Source organism: Schistocerca gregaria, unplaced genomic scaffold (genome assembly GCF_023897955.1).
Source record: "Schistocerca gregaria isolate iqSchGreg1 unplaced genomic scaffold, iqSchGreg1.2 ptg000047l, whole genome shotgun sequence".
Taxonomy (NCBI): Eukaryota; Metazoa; Arthropoda; class Insecta; order Orthoptera; family Acrididae; genus Schistocerca; species Schistocerca gregaria.
The window spans coordinates 1,966,778-1,982,894 of NW_026061704.1; positions in this window are offsets into that span (position 1 = coordinate 1,966,778).

The following is a 16,117-nucleotide window of genomic DNA, read 5'->3' on the forward strand; positions in this document are numbered from 1 at the left end:
GTGTAACCGTTTCAGAATGAAGAGCGGGCAATGTGACGATCTAGCTTTAAGCCGATGAGATAACAAATGACGAAAACGGACGGATTTTTCAGGTTTTTAGTACATATGAACACTTTTCACTCTCTCCCGTGCAACGTGGCTGCTAGATCTCCCATCATGCAAAATCGTACGGTCCTAGCTCATATCCAAGGCACTAAAGCCGGCTAAAAAGTCAATAATCGATATCTATAACTTGTATTGTATTATTTCTTACTGGCTCTTACCTTAACTTAGAAGTTTCATCTGTGTTCTACTATGGTTCTTTTAGTGTCTCCGCATACCGCAGCACGCTACATAGCTATGCAGGCGACGAATGTAAACGTTTCAGAGAGAAGAGCGCCCAATGTGAAGTTCTATCTTTAAGTCTATTCGATATCAAATGACGAAAAAGGACGAAATTCTCAGGTTTTTACTACATATGAAAACTTTTCACATTCTCCCGTGCAACACGGCTGCTAGTCCTCCTTTCATGCAAAATCTTAAGGTACCAGCTCATGTCCAAGGCACCAAAGCCGGCTAAAAATTCAATAATCGATAAATAAACTTGAATTGTACTACTTCCTACTTTCTATTACATCAGCGTAGAAGCTTCATTTGTGTTCTAGTATTATCCTTTTAGTGTCTCCGCATACCGCAGCACGTGACATAGCTTTACAGACGATAAATGTAACCGTTTCGGAGAGAAGAGGGGCCACAGTGACGATCTCGCTTCCAGTCGTTTCAATAATAAATGACGAAAACGGATGAATTTCTCAGGTTTTTACTACATATGAACACTTTTCACATTCTCCCGTGCAACGCGGCTGCTGGTCCTCCTTTCGTGCAAAATCTTAAGGTCCTAGCTCATGTCCAAGGCACCAAAGAAGGGTAAAAAGTCAATAATCAACAACTAAAACTTGAATTGTACTACTTCTAACTGGCTATTACATCAACGTAGAAGCTACTTATGTGTTCTACTATGGTGCTTTTAGTGTCTCCGCATACCGGTGCACGCGACATAGCTTTGCAGACGATAAATGTAACCGTTTCAGAGAGAAGAGCTTCCAATGTAGCGATCTGGCTTAAAGTCGATTTGATAACAAATTACGAAAACGGACGGATTTCTCAGGTTTTTACTACATATGAACACTTTTCACATTCTCCCGTGCAACGCGGCTAATAGTCCTCCTTTCATGCAAAATCTTATGATTCCACCTCATGTCCAAGGAACCAAAGCCGGCTAAAAATCAATAATTGATAACCAATACTTGAATTGTACTGCTTCTTACTGGCTATTACTTCAACTTAGAAGTTTCTTCTGTGTTCTATTATGTTTGCTTTTAGCCTCACCGCATACAGCAATAAGGGACATAGCTTTGCAGACGATAAAGGTAACCGTTTCAGGGAGAAGAGCGTTAAATGTGACGATGTGTCTTTAAGTCGATTCGATAACAAATGACGAAAATGGACTGATTTCTCAGGTTTTTACTACATATGAACACTTTTTACATTCTCCCGTGCAACGCAGCTAATAGTCCTCCTTTCATGCAAAATCTTACGGTCCTAGCTCATGTACAACTCACCAAAGCCAGCTAAAAAGTGAATAATCGATAACGAAAACTTTGAATTGTACAACTTCTTGTGGGCTATTACATTAACTTAGAAGCTTCTTCTGTGTTGCGCTATGGTGCCTTAAGTGTCTATGCATACTGCACCTAGCGACATAGCTTTGCAGACGACAGATAAAACCGTTTCAGTGAGAAGAGCGGGCAATGTGACGATCTCGCTATAAGTCGATTCGATAACAAATGACAAACACGGACGGATTTCTGAGGTTTTTACTACATATGAACACTTTTCACATTCTCCCGTGCAACGCGGATGCTAGTCGTCCTTTCACGCAAAATCGTAAGGTCCTAGCTCATGCCCAAGGCACAAAAAAGGCTGAAAAGTCAATAATCGATAACTAAAACGTTAATTGTACTACTTCTTATTGGGTATTACGTCAACTTAGAAGCTACTTCTGTGTTCTACTATGGTGATTGTAGTGTCTCCGCATACCGCAGCACGCGACATAGCTTTGCAGACGATAAATGTAACCGTTTCAGAGAGAAGAGCGGCTAATGTGAGGATCTGGCTTAAAGTCGATTTGATAACAAATGACGAACACAGGCGAATATCTTAGGTATTTACCACATATGAACACTTTTCACATTCTCCCGTGCAACACGGCTGCTAGTCCTCGTTTCATGCAAAATCATAAGGTTCTAGTTCATGCCCAAAGCATCAAAATTGGTTAAAAAGTCAATAATCGATAACTAAAACGTGAATTTTACTACTTTTTACTCGGTATTACATCAACTTAGACGCTACTTCTGTGTTCTACTATGGTGATTTTAGTGACTCCGCATACCGCACCCAGCAACATAGGTTTGCAGACGGTAAATTTAACCGTTTCAGTGAGAAGACCGGCCAATGTGACGATCTGGCTTTAAGTCGATTCGGGAACAATTGACGAAAACATACCGATTTCTCAGGTTTTCACTACATATGAACACTTTTCACATTCACTCCAGTAACGCGGCTGCTAGTTTTCCTTTCATGCAAAATCTTAAGGACCTAGCTCATGTCCAAGGCACCAAAGCCGGCTAAAAAGTCAATAACCGAAAACTAAAACTTGAATTGTACTACTTCTTACTGGGTATTACATCAACTTAGAAGCTTCTTCTGTGTTCTACGGTGCTTTTAGTGTCTCCGCATACCGCACCCAGCGACATAGGTTTGCAGACGGTAAATTTAACCGTTTCAGAGGGAGGAGCGGCCAATGTGATGATCTGGCTTTAAGTCGATTTGATAACAATGACGAAAACGGACGGACTTCTCAGGATTTTACTACATATGAACACTTTTCACATTCTCCCGTGCAATACGGCTGCTACTCCTCCTCTCATGCAAAATCTTAAGGTCCTAGCTCATGTCCAAGGCACCAAAAAAGTCTAAAAGGTCAATAATCCAAAACTAAAACTTGAAGTGCAGTATTTCTTACTGGCTATTACATCAACTTCGAAGCTTCATCTGTGTTTTACTATGGTGCTTTTAGTGTCTCCGCATACCGCAGCATGCGACATAGCTTTGCAGATGATAATTGTAATCGTTTCAGGGAGAAGAGCGGCCAATGTGACGATCTGGATTTAAGTCGATACGACTTTCTCAGGTTTTTATTACATATGAACGCTTTTCACATTCTCCCATGCAACGTGACTGCTAATCTTACTTTCATGAAAAATCTTAAGGTCCTAGCTCATGTCCAAGGCACCAAAGCCGGCTAAAAAGTCAATAATCAATAACTAAAACTTGAATTGTACTACTTCTTACTGGCTATTACATCAACTTATAAGTCTCATCTGTTTTCTACTATGGTGCTATTAGTATCTCCGGATACCGAAGCACGCGACATAGCTTTGCAGACGATAAACGTAACCGTTTCAGAGAGAAGAGCGGCCAACGTGTCGTTCTGGATTAAAGTCGATTCGATACCAAATGACGAAAACGGACGGATTTCTCAGGTTTTTACTACATATGAACATTTTTCACAATCGCCCGTGCAACGCGGCTGATAGACTTCCCTTCATGTAAAATCTTAAGGTCCTACCTCAAGTCCAAGGCTCCAAAGAAGGGTAAAAAGTCAGTAATCGATAACTAAAACTTGAATTGTACTACTTCTTACTGACTATTACATCAACTAAGAGGCTTCATCTGTGCTCTACTATGCTGCTTTTTGTGTCTCCGGATACCGCAGCACGCGACATAGCTTTGCAGACGTGAAAACGTAAACGTTTCAGGGAGAAGAGCGGCCAATGTGTCGATCTGGATTTAAGTCGATACCACTTTCTCAGGTTTTTATTACATATGAACACTTTTCACATTCTCCCATGCAACGTGACTGCTAATCATACTTTTATGCAAAATCTTGAGGTCCTAGCTCATGTTCAAGGCACCAAAGCCGGCTAAAAAGTCAATAATCAATAACTAAAATTTGAAATGTACTACTTCTTACTTGCTATTACGTCAACTTATAAGTTTCATCTGTGTTCTACTATGGTGCTATTAGTATCTCCGGATACCGAAGCACGCGACATAGCTTTGCAGACGATAAACGTAACCGTTTCAGAGAGAAGAGCGGCCAACGTGTCGTTCTGGATTAAAGTCGATTCGATACCAAATGACGAAAACGGACGGATTTCTCAGGTTTTTACTACATATGAACACTTTTCACATTCGCTCGTGCAACGCGGCTGCTAGTCCTCCTTTCATACAAAATCTTAAGGTCCTAGCTCATGTCAATTGCACCAAAGCCGTCTAAAAAGTAATAATCGATAACGAAAACTTGAAATGTACTACTTCTTACTGGCTATTACATCAACTTAGAGGCTTCATCTGTGTACTACTATTATGGTTTTAGTGTCTCCGCATACCGCAGCACGCAACATAGCTTTGCAGACGATAAATGTAATCGTTCCAGAGAGAAGAGCGGCAAATGTGTCGATCTGGATTTCAGTCGATTCGATAACAAATGACGAAAACGGACGAATTTCTCAGATTTTTACTACATATGAACACTTTTCACATTCTCCCGTGCATCGTGGCCACTAGCCTTCCCTTCATGAAATATCTTAAGGCCCTAACTCATGTCCAAGCGCCAAAGAAGGGTTAAAAAGTCAATAATCGATAGCTAAAACTTCAATTCTACTACTTCTTACTGGCTATTACATAAACTTAGAAGTTTGATCTGTATTCTTCTATGGTGCTTTGAGTGTCGCTGCATACCACAGCACGCGACCTATCTTTGCAGACGATAAATGTAGCCGTTTCAGAGAGAAGAGCGGCCAAAAGACGATCTGGTGTTAAGTCGATTCGATAACAAATGACGAAAACGGACGGATTTCTCAGTTTCTTACTACATATGAACACTTTTTCGCCCGAGGACCGCGGCTGCTAGTCCTCCTTTCATGCAAAATCCAAAGGTCCTAGCAAATGTCCAAGGCACCTAAGCCTGCTAAAAAGTCAATAATCGATAACTAAAACCTGAACTGTACTACTTCTTACTGGCTATAACATCAACTTATAAGTTTCATCTGTGTTCTACTATGGTGCTATTAGTGTCTCCGTATACCGCAGCACGCGACATAGCTTTGCAGACGATAAATGTAACCGTTTCAGAGAGAAGAGCGACCAATGTGACTATCTGGCATTAAGTCGATTTGATCAGAAATGACGAAAACGGACGGATTTCTCAGGTTTTTACTACACATGAACACTTTTCACATTCTCCCGTGCAACGCAGCTGCTAGTCCTCCTTTGATGCAAAGTCTTAAGGTCCTAGCTCATGTCCAAGACCCCAATGCCAGCTAAAAAGTCAATAATCGATATCTAAAACGTAATTGTACTACTTTTTACTGGCTATTACATCAACTTAGAAGTTTCATCATTGTTCTACTATGGTGCTGTTAGTGTCTCCGCATACCGCAGCACGCGACATAGCTTTGCAGACTATAAATGTAACCGTTTCAGAGAGAAGAGCGTACAATGTGACGATCTGGCTTTAAGTCGATTTGAAAAGAAATGACGAAAACGGACGGATTTCTCAGGTTTTTACTACACATGAACACTTTTCACATTCTCCCGTGCAACGCAGCTACTAGTTCTCTATTGATGCAAAATCTTAAGGTCCTAGCTCATGTCCACGACCCCAAAGCCAGCTAAAAAGTCAACAATCGGTATCTATAACGTTATTGTACTACTTCTTACTGGCTATTACATCAACTTAGAAGTTTCATCTGTTTCCTACTATGGTGCTGTTAGTGTCTCCGCATACCGCAGTACGCGACATAGCTTTGCAGACGATAAATGTAACCGTTTCAGAGAGAAGAGCGACCAATGTGACGATCTGGCTTTAAGTCGATTTGATAAGAAATGACGAAAACGGACGGATGTCTCAGGTTTTTACTACATATGAACACTTTTCACATTCTCCCATGCAACGCAGCTGCTAGTCCTTTTTTGATGCAATATCTTAAGGTCCTAGGTCATGTCCAAGGCCCCAAAGCCAAATAAAAAGTCAATAATCGATATATAAAACGTTATTGTACTACTTTATTACTGGCTATCACATCAACTTAGAAGTTTCATCTGTGTTCTACTATGGTACTGTTAGTGTCTCCGCATACCGCAGTACGCGACATAGCTTTGCAGACGATAAATGTAACCGTTTCAGAGAGAAGAGCGACCAATGTGACGATCTGGCTTTAAGTCGATTTGATAAGAAATGACGAAAACGGACGGATGTCTCAGGTTTTTACTGCATATGAACACTTTTCACATTCTCCCATGCAACGCAGCTGCTAGTCCTTTTTTGATGCAATATCTTAAGGTCCTAGGTCATGTCCAAGGCCCCAAAGCCAAATAAAAAGTCAATAATCGATATATAAAACGTTATTGTACTACTTTTTACTGGCTATCACATCAACATAGAAGTTTCATCTGTGTTCTACTATGGTACTGTTAGTGTCTCCGCATACCGCAGCACGCGACATAGCTTTGCAGATGATAAATGTAACAGTTTGAGAGAGAAGAGAGACCAATGTGACGATCTGGCTTTAAGTCGATTTGATAAGAAATGACGACACCTGAAGGATTTCTCAGGTTTTTACTACATATGAACACTTTTCACATTCTCCCGTGCAACGCAGCTGCTAGCCCTCCTTTGATGCAAAATCTTAAGGCCCTAGCTCATGTCCAAGGCCCCAAAGCTAGCTAAAAAGTCAATAATCGATATCTAAAACGTTATTGCACTACTTCTTACTGGCAATTACTACAACTTAGAAGCTTCTTCTGTGTTCTACTATGGTGCTGTTAGTGTATCGGCATACCGCAGCACGCGACATAGCTTTGTAGGCGATAAATGTTACCGTTTCAGAGAGAAGAGCGGCCAATGTGACGTTCTGGCTTTAAGTCGATTTGATAAGAAATGACGAAAACGGACGGATTTCTCAGGTTTTTACTACACATGAACACTTTTCACAATCTCCCGTGCAACGCAGCTGCTAAACCTCCTTTGATGCAATGTCTTAAGGTCCTAGCTCATGTCCAAGACCCCAAAGCCAGCTAAAAAGTCAATAATCGATATCTAAAACGTAATTGTACTACTTCTTACTGGCTATTACATCAAGTTAGAAGTTTCATCAGTGTTCTACTATGGTGCTGTTACTGTCTCCGCATACCGCAGCACGCGACATAGCTTTGCAGACGATAAATGTAACCGTTTCAGAGAGAAGAGCGACCAATGTGACGATCTGGCTTTAAGTCGATTTGATAAGAAATGACGAAAACGGACGGATTTCTCAGGTTTTTACTACATATGAACACTTTTCACATTCTCCCGTGCAACGCAGCTGCTAGTCCTCCTTTGATGAAAGGTCTTAAGGTCCTAGCTCATGTTCAAGACCCCAATGCGAGCTAAAAAGTCAATAATCGATATCTAAAACGTTATTGTACTACTTCTTACTGGCTATTACATCAACTTAGAAGTTTCATCAGTGTTCTACTATGGTGCTCTTAGTGTCTCCGCATGCCGCAGTACGCGACATAGCTTTGCAGACGATAAATGTAACCGTTTCAGAGAGAAGAGGGACCAATGTGACGATCTGGCTTTAAGTCGATTTGATAAGAAATGACGAAAACGGACGGATTTCTCATGTTTTTACTACATATGAACACTTTTCACATTCTCCCGTGCAACGCAGCTGCTAGTTCTCCATTGATGCAAAATCTTAAGGTACTAGCTCAAGTCCAAGGCCCCAAAGCCAGCTAAAAAGTCAATAATCGAAATCTAAAACCTTATTGTAGTACTTCTTACTGGCTATTACATCAACTTAGGAGTTTCATCTGTTTTCTACTATGGTGCTGTTAGTCTCTCCGCATACCGCAGCACGCGACATAGCTTTGCAGACGATAAATGTAACAAATGTAACCGTTTCAGAGAGAAGAGAGACCAATGTGGCGATCTGGCTTTAATTCGATTTGATAAGAAATGACGAAAACGGACGGATTTCTCAGGTTTTTACTACACATGAACACTTTCACATTCTCCCGTGCAACGCAGCTGCTAGTCTTCCTTTGATGCAATGTCTTAAGGTCCTAGCTCAGGTCCAAGACCCCAAAGCCAGCTAAAAAGTCAATAATCGATATCTAAAACGTTATTGTACTACTTCTTACTTGCTATTACATCAACTTAGAAGTTTCATCAGTGTTCTACTACGGTGCTGTTAGTGTCTCCGCATACCGCAGCACGCGACATAGCTTTGCAGACGATAAATGTAACCGTTTCAGAGAGAAGAGCGACCAATGTGACGATCTGGCTTTAAGTCGATTTGATAAGAAATGACGAAAACGGACGGATTTCTCAGGTTTTTACTACATATGAACACTTTTCACATTCTCCCCTGCAACGCAGCTGCTAGTTCTCTTTTGATGCAAATTCTTAAGGTCCGAGCTCATGTCCAAGACCCCACAGCCAGCTAAAAAGTCAATAATCGGTATCGATAACGTTATTGTACTACTTCTTACTGGCTATTACATCAACTTAGAAGTTTCATCTGTTTTCTACTATGGTGCTGTTAGTGTCTCCGCATACCGCAGCACGCGACATAGCTTTGCAGACGATAAATGTAACCGTTTCAGAGAGAAGAGCGACCAATGTGACGATCTGGCTTTAAGTCGATTTGATAAGAAAAATGACGAAAACGGACGGATGTCTCAGGTTTTTACTACATATGAACACTTTTCACATTCTCCCGTGCAACGCAGCTGCTAGTTCTCTTTTGATGCAAAATCATAAGGTCCTAGCTCATGTCCAATACCCCAAAGCCAGTTAAAAAGTCAATAATCGGTATCTATAACTATATTGTACTACTTCTTACTGGCAATTACATCAACTTAGAAGTTTCATCTGTTTTCTACTATTGTGCTGTTAGTGTCTCCGCATACCCCAGCACGCGACATTGCTTTGCAGACGATAAATGTAACCGTTTCAGAGAGAAGAGCGACCAATGTGACGATCTGGCTTTAAGTCGATTTGATAAGAAATGACGAAAACGGACGGATTTCTCAGGTTTTTACTACATATGAACACTTTTCATTTTCTCCCGTGCAACGCAGCTGCTAGTCCTCCTTTGATGCAAAGTCTTAAGGTCCTAGCTCATGTCCTAGACACCAAAGCCAGCTAAAAAGTCAATAATCGAAATCTAAAACGTTATTGTATTACTTCTTACTGGCTATTACATCAACTTAGAAGTTTCATCTGTGTTCTTCTATGGTGCTGTTAGTGTCTCCGCATACCGCAGCACGTGACATAGCTTTACATACGATAAATGTAACCGTTTCAGAGAGAAGAGTGACCAATGTGACGATGTGGCTTTAAGTTGATTTCATGAGAAATGACGAAAACGGACGGATTTCTCAGGTTTTTACTACATATGAACACTTATCACATTCTCCCGTTCAACGCAGCTGCTAGTCCTCAATTGATGCAAAGTCTTAAGTTCCTAGCTCATGTCCAAAACCCCAAAGCCAGGTAAAAAGTCTATAGTCGATATCTAAAACGTTATTGTACTACTTCTTACTGGCTATTACATCAAGTTAGAAGATTCATCAGTGATGTACTATGGTTCTGTTAGTGTCTCCGCATACCACAGCACGCGACATAGCTTTGCAGACGATAAATGTAACCGTTTCAGAGAAATGAGCGACCAATGTGACGATCTGGTTTTAAGTCGATTTTATAAGAAAAGACGAAAACGGACGGATTTCTCATGTTTTTACTACATATGAACACTTTTCACATTCTCCCGTGCAACGCAGCTGCTAGTCCTCCTTTGATGCAAAGTCTTAAGGTCCTAGCTCATGTCCAAGGCCCCAATGCCAACTAAAAAGTCAATAATCGATATCTCAAACGTTATTGTACTACTTCTTACTGCCTATTACATCAACTTAGAAGTTTCATCAGTGTTCTACTATGGTACTGTTAGTGTCTTTGCATACCGTAGCACGCGATATAGCTTTGCAGACGATAAATGTAACCGTTTCAGAGAGAAGAGCGACCAATGTGACGTCCTGGCTTGAAGTCGATTTGATAAGAAATGACGAAAATGGACGGATTTCTCAGGTTTTTACTACACATGAACACTTTTCACATTCTCCCGTGCAACGCAGCTGCTAAACCTCCTTTGATGCAATGTCTTAAGGTCCTAGCTCATGTCCAAGACCCCAAAGCCAGCTAAAAAGTCAATAATCGATATCTAAAACGTTATTGTACTACTTCTTACTGGCTATTACATCAACTTAGAAGTTTCATCAGTGTTCTACTATGGTGCTGTTAGTGTCTCCGCATGCCGCAGCACGCGACATAGCTTTGCAGACGATAAATGTAACCGTTTCAGAGAGAAGAGGGACCAATGTGACGATCTGGCTTTAAGTCGATTTGATAAGGAATGACGAAAACGGACGGATTTCTCATGTTTTTACTACATATGAACACTTTTCACATTCTCCCGTGCAACGCAGCTACTAGTTCTCCATTGATGCAAAATCTTAAGGTACTAGCTCAAGTCCAAGGCCCCAAAGCCAGCTAAAAAGTCAATAATCGAAATCTAAAACCTTATTGTAGTACTTCTTACTGGCTATTACATCAACTTAGGAGTTTCATCTGTTTTCTACTATGGTGCTGTTAGTCTCTCCGCATACCGCAGCACGCGACATAGCTTTGAAGACGATAAATGTAACAAATGTAACCGTTTCAGAGAGAAGAGAGACCAATGTGACGATCTGGCTTTAATTCGATTTGATAAGAAATGACGAAAACGGACGGATTTCTCAGGTTTTTACTACACATGAACACTTTCACATTCTCCCGTGCAACGTAGCTGCTAGTCTTCCTTTGATGCAATGTCTTAAGGTCCTAGCTCATGTCCAAGACCCCAAAGCCAGCTAAAAAGTCAATAATCGATATCTACTTACTTGCTATTACATCAACTTCTAAGTTTCATCAGTGTTCTACTATGGTGCTGTTAGTGTCTCCGCAAACCGCCGCACGCGACATAGCTTTGCAGACGATAAATGTAACCGTTTCAGAGAGAAGAGAGACCAATGTGACGATCTGGCTTTAAGTCGATTTGATAAGAAATGACGAAAACGGACGGATTTCTCAGGTTTTTACTACATATGAACACTTTTCACATTCTCCCCTGCAACGCAGCTGCTAGTTCTCTTTTGATGCAAATTCTTAAGGTCCGAGCTCATGTCCAAGACCCCACAGCCAGCTAAAAAGTCAATAATCGGTATCGATAACGTTATTGTACTACTTCTTACTGGCTATTACATCAACTTAGAAGTTTCATCTGTTTTCTACTATGGTGCTGTTAGTGTCTCCGCATACCGCAGCACGCGACATAGCTTTGCAGACGATAAATGTAACCGTTTCAGAGAGAAGAGCGACCAATGTGACGATCTGGCTTTAAGTCGATTTGATAAGAAATGACGAAAACGGACGGATTTCTCATGTTTTTACTACATATGAACACTTTTCACATTCTCCCGTGCAACGCAGCTGCTAGTCCTCCTTTGATGCAAAGTCTTAAGGTCCTAGCTCATGTCCAAGACCCCAAAGCCAGGTAAAAAGTCTATAGTCGATATCTAAAACGTTATTGTACTACTTCTTACTGGCTATTACATCAAGTTAGAAGTTTCATCAGTGTTCTACTATGGTTCTGTTAGTGTCTCCGCATACCGCAGCACGCGACATAGCTTTGCAGACGATAAATGTAACCGTTTCAGAGAAAAGAGCGACCAATGTGACGATCTGGTTTTAAGTCGATTTTATAAGAAAAGACGAAAACGGACGGATTTCTCATGTTTTTACTACATATGAACACTTTTCACATTCTCCCGTGCAACGCAGCTGCTAGTCCTCAATTGATGCAAAGTCTTAAGTTCCTAGCTCATGTCCAAAACCCCAAAGCCAGGTAAAAAGTCTATAGTCGATATCTAAAACGTTATTGTACTACTTCTTACTGGCTATTACATCAAGTTAGAAGTTTCATCAGTGTTCTACTATGGTTCTGTTAGTGTCTCCGCATACCGCAGCACGCGACATAGCTTTGCAGACGATAAATGTAACCGTTTCAGAGAAAAGGGCGACCAATGTGACGATCTGGTTTTAAGTCGATTTTATAAGAAAAGACGAAAACGGACGGATTTCTCATGTTTTTACTACATATGAACACTTATCACATTCTCCCGTTCAACGCAGCTGCTAGTCCTCAATTGATGCAAAGTCTTAAGTTCCTAGCTCATGTCCAAAACCCCAAAGCCAGGTAAAAAGTCTATAGTCGATATCTAAAACGTTATTGTACTACTTCTTACTGGCTATTACATCAAGTTAGAAGTTTCATCAGTGTTCTACTATGGTTCTGTTAGTGTCTCCGCATACCGCAGCACGCGACATAGCTTTGCAGACGATAAATGTAACCGTTTCAGAGAAAAGAGCGACCAATGTGACGATCTGGTTTTAAGTCGATTTTATAAGAAAAGACGAAAACGGACGGATTTCTCATGTTTTTACTATATATGAACACTTTTCACATTCTCCCGTGCAACGCAGCTGCTAGTCCTCCTTTGATGCAAAGTCTTAAGGTCCTAGCTCATGTCCAAGGCCCCAATGCCAACTAAAAATTCAATAATCGATATCTCAAACGTTATTGTACTACTTCTTACTGGCAATTACATCAACTTAGAAGCTTCTTCTGTTTTACTATGGTGCTGTAGTGTCTCGGCATACCGCGGCACGCGACATAGCTTTGCAGGCGATAAATGGTACCGTTTCACAGAGAAGGGCGGCCAATGTAACGTTCTGGCTTTAATTTGATTTGATAAGAAATGACGAAAACGGACGGATTTCTCAGGATTTTACTTCATATGAACACTTTTCACATTCTCCCGTGCAACGCAGCTGCTAATCCTCCTTTGATGCAAAGTCTTAAGGTCCTAGCCCATTTCCAAGACCCCAAAGCCAGCTAAAAAGTCAATAATCGATAATTAAAACGTTATTGTACTACTTCTTACTGGCTATTACATCAACTTAGAAGTTTCATATGTGTTCTACGACGGTGCTGTTAGAGTATCCGCAAACCGCAGCACGCGACATACCTTTGCACATGATAAATGTAACAGTTTCAGAGAGAAGAGCGACCAATGTGACGATCTTGCTTTAAGTCGATTTGATAAGAAATGACGAAAACGAACGGATTTCTCAGGTTTTAACTACATATGAACATTTTTCACATTCTCCCGTGCTACGCAGCTGCTAGTCCTCCTTTGATGCAAAATCTTAAGGCCCTAGCTCATGTCCAAGGACCCAAAGCCAGCTAAAAAGTCAATAATCGATATCTAAAACGTTGTTGTACTATTTCTTACTGGCAATTACATCAACTTAAAAGCTTCTTCCGTGTTCTACTATGGTGTTGTTAGTGTCTCGGCATACCGCAGCACGCGACATAGCTTTGCAAGCGATAAATGTTACCGTTACAGATAGAAGAGCGGCCAATGTGACGATCTGGCTTTAAGTCGATTTGATAAGAAATGACGAAAACGAACGGATTTCTTAGGTTTTTACTACATATGAACACTTTTCACATTCTCCCGTGCAACGCAGCTGCTAGTCCTCCTTTGATGCAAAATCTTAAGGCCGTAGCTCATGTTCAAGGCCCCAAAGCCAGCTAAAAAGTCAATAATCGATATCTAAAACGTTATTGTACTACTTCTTACTGGCAGTGTTATCAACTTAGAAGCTTCTTCTGTGTTCTACTATGGTGCTGTTAGTGTCTCGGCATACCGCAGCACGCGACATAGCTTTGCAGGAGATAAATGGTACCGTTTCAGAGAGAAGAGCGGCCAATGTAACGTTCTGGCTTTAAGTCGATTTGATAAGAAATCACGAAAACGGACGGATTTCTCAGGTTTGTACTACATGTGAACACTTTTCACATTCTCCCGTGCAACGCAGCTGCTAGTCCTCCTTTGATGCAAGATCTTAAGGCCCTAGCTCATGTCCAAGACCCCAAAACCAGCTAAAAAGTCAATAATCGATATCTAAAACGTTATTGCACTACTTCTTACTGGCTATTACATCAACTTAGAAGTTTCATCAGGGTTCTACTATGGTACTGTTAGTGTCTCTGCATACCGCAGCACGCGACATAGCTTTGCAGATGATAAATGTAACAGTTACAGAGAGAAGAGCGACCAATGTGACGATCTTGCTTTAAGTCGATTTGGACAGAAATGAAGAAAACGGACGGATTTCTCAGGTTTTTACTACACATGAACACTTTTCACATTCTCCCGTGCAACGGAGCATCTAGTTCTCCTTTGATGCAAAATCTTAAGGTCCTAGCTCATGTCCAAGGCCCCAAAGCCAGCTAAAAATTCAATAATCGGTATCTAAAACATTATTGCACTACTTCTTACTGGCTATTACATCAACTTAGGAGTTTCATCTGTTTTCTACTATGGTGCTGTTAGTGTCTCCGCATACCGCAGCACGCGACATAGCTTTGCAGGCGATAAATGTAACCGTTTCAGAGAAAAGAGCGACCAATGTGACGATCTGGCTTTAAGTCGATTTGATAAGAAATGACGAAAACGAACGGATTTCTCAGGTTTTTACTACATATGAACACTTTTCACATTCTCCCGTGCAACGCAGCCGCTAGTCCTCCTTTGATGCATAATCTGAAGGTCCTACCCCATGTCCAAGGCCCCAAAGCCAGCTAAAAAGTCAATAATCGATAACTAAAACGTTATTGTACTACTTCTTACTGGCAATTACATCAACTTAGAAGCTTCTTCTGTGTTCTACTATGGTGCTGTTAGTGTCTCGGCATACCGCAGCACGCGACATAGCTTTGCAAGCGATAAATGTTACCGTTTCATATAGAAGAGCGGCCAATGTGTCGATCTGGCTTTAAGTCGATTTGATAAGAAATGACGAAAACGAACGGATTTCTCAGGTTTTTACTACATATGAACACTTTTCACATTCTCCCGTGCTACGCAGCTGCTAGTCCTCCTTTGATGCAAAGTCTTAAGGTCCTAGCTCATATCCAAGACCCCAAAGCCAGCTAAAAAGTCAATAATCGATATCTAAAACGTTATTGTACTACTTCTTACTGGCTATTACATCAACTTAGAAATTTCATCTGTGTTCTACTATGGTGCTGTTAGAGTATCCGCATACCGCAGCACGCGACATAGCTTTGCAGATGATAAATGTAACAGTTTCAGAGAGAAGAGCGACCAATGTGACGATGTTGCTTTAAGTCGATTTCGTAAGAAATGACGAAAACGGACGGATTTCTCAGGTCTTTACTACATATGAACACTTTTCACATTCTCCCGTTCAACGCAGCTGATAGTTCTCCTTTGATGCAAAATCTTAAGGTCCTAGCTCATGTCCAAGGCCCCAAAGCCAGCTAAAAAGTCAATAATCGGTATCTAAAACGTTATTGTACTACTTCTTACTGGCTATTACATCAACTTAGAAGTTTCATCTCTTTTCTACTATGGTGCTGTTAGTGTCTCCGCATACCGTAACACGCGACATAGCTTTGCAGACGATACATGTAACCGTTTCAGAGAGAAGAGCGACCAATGTAACTTTCTGGCTTTAAGTCGATTTGATAAGAAATGACGAAAACGGACGGATTTCTCAGGTTTGTACTACATGTGAACACTTTTCACATTCTCCCGTGCAACGCAGTTGCTAGTCCTCCTTTGATGCAAGATCTTAAGACCCTAGCTCATGTCCAAGGCCCCAAAGCCAGCTAAAAAGTCAATAATCGATATCTAAAACGTTATCGTGCTACTTCTTACTGGCTATTACATCAACTTAGAAGCTTCTTCTGTATTCTACTATGGTGCCCATATTGTCTCCGCATACCACAGCACGCGACATAGCTTTGGAGACGATAAATGTAACAAATGTAAC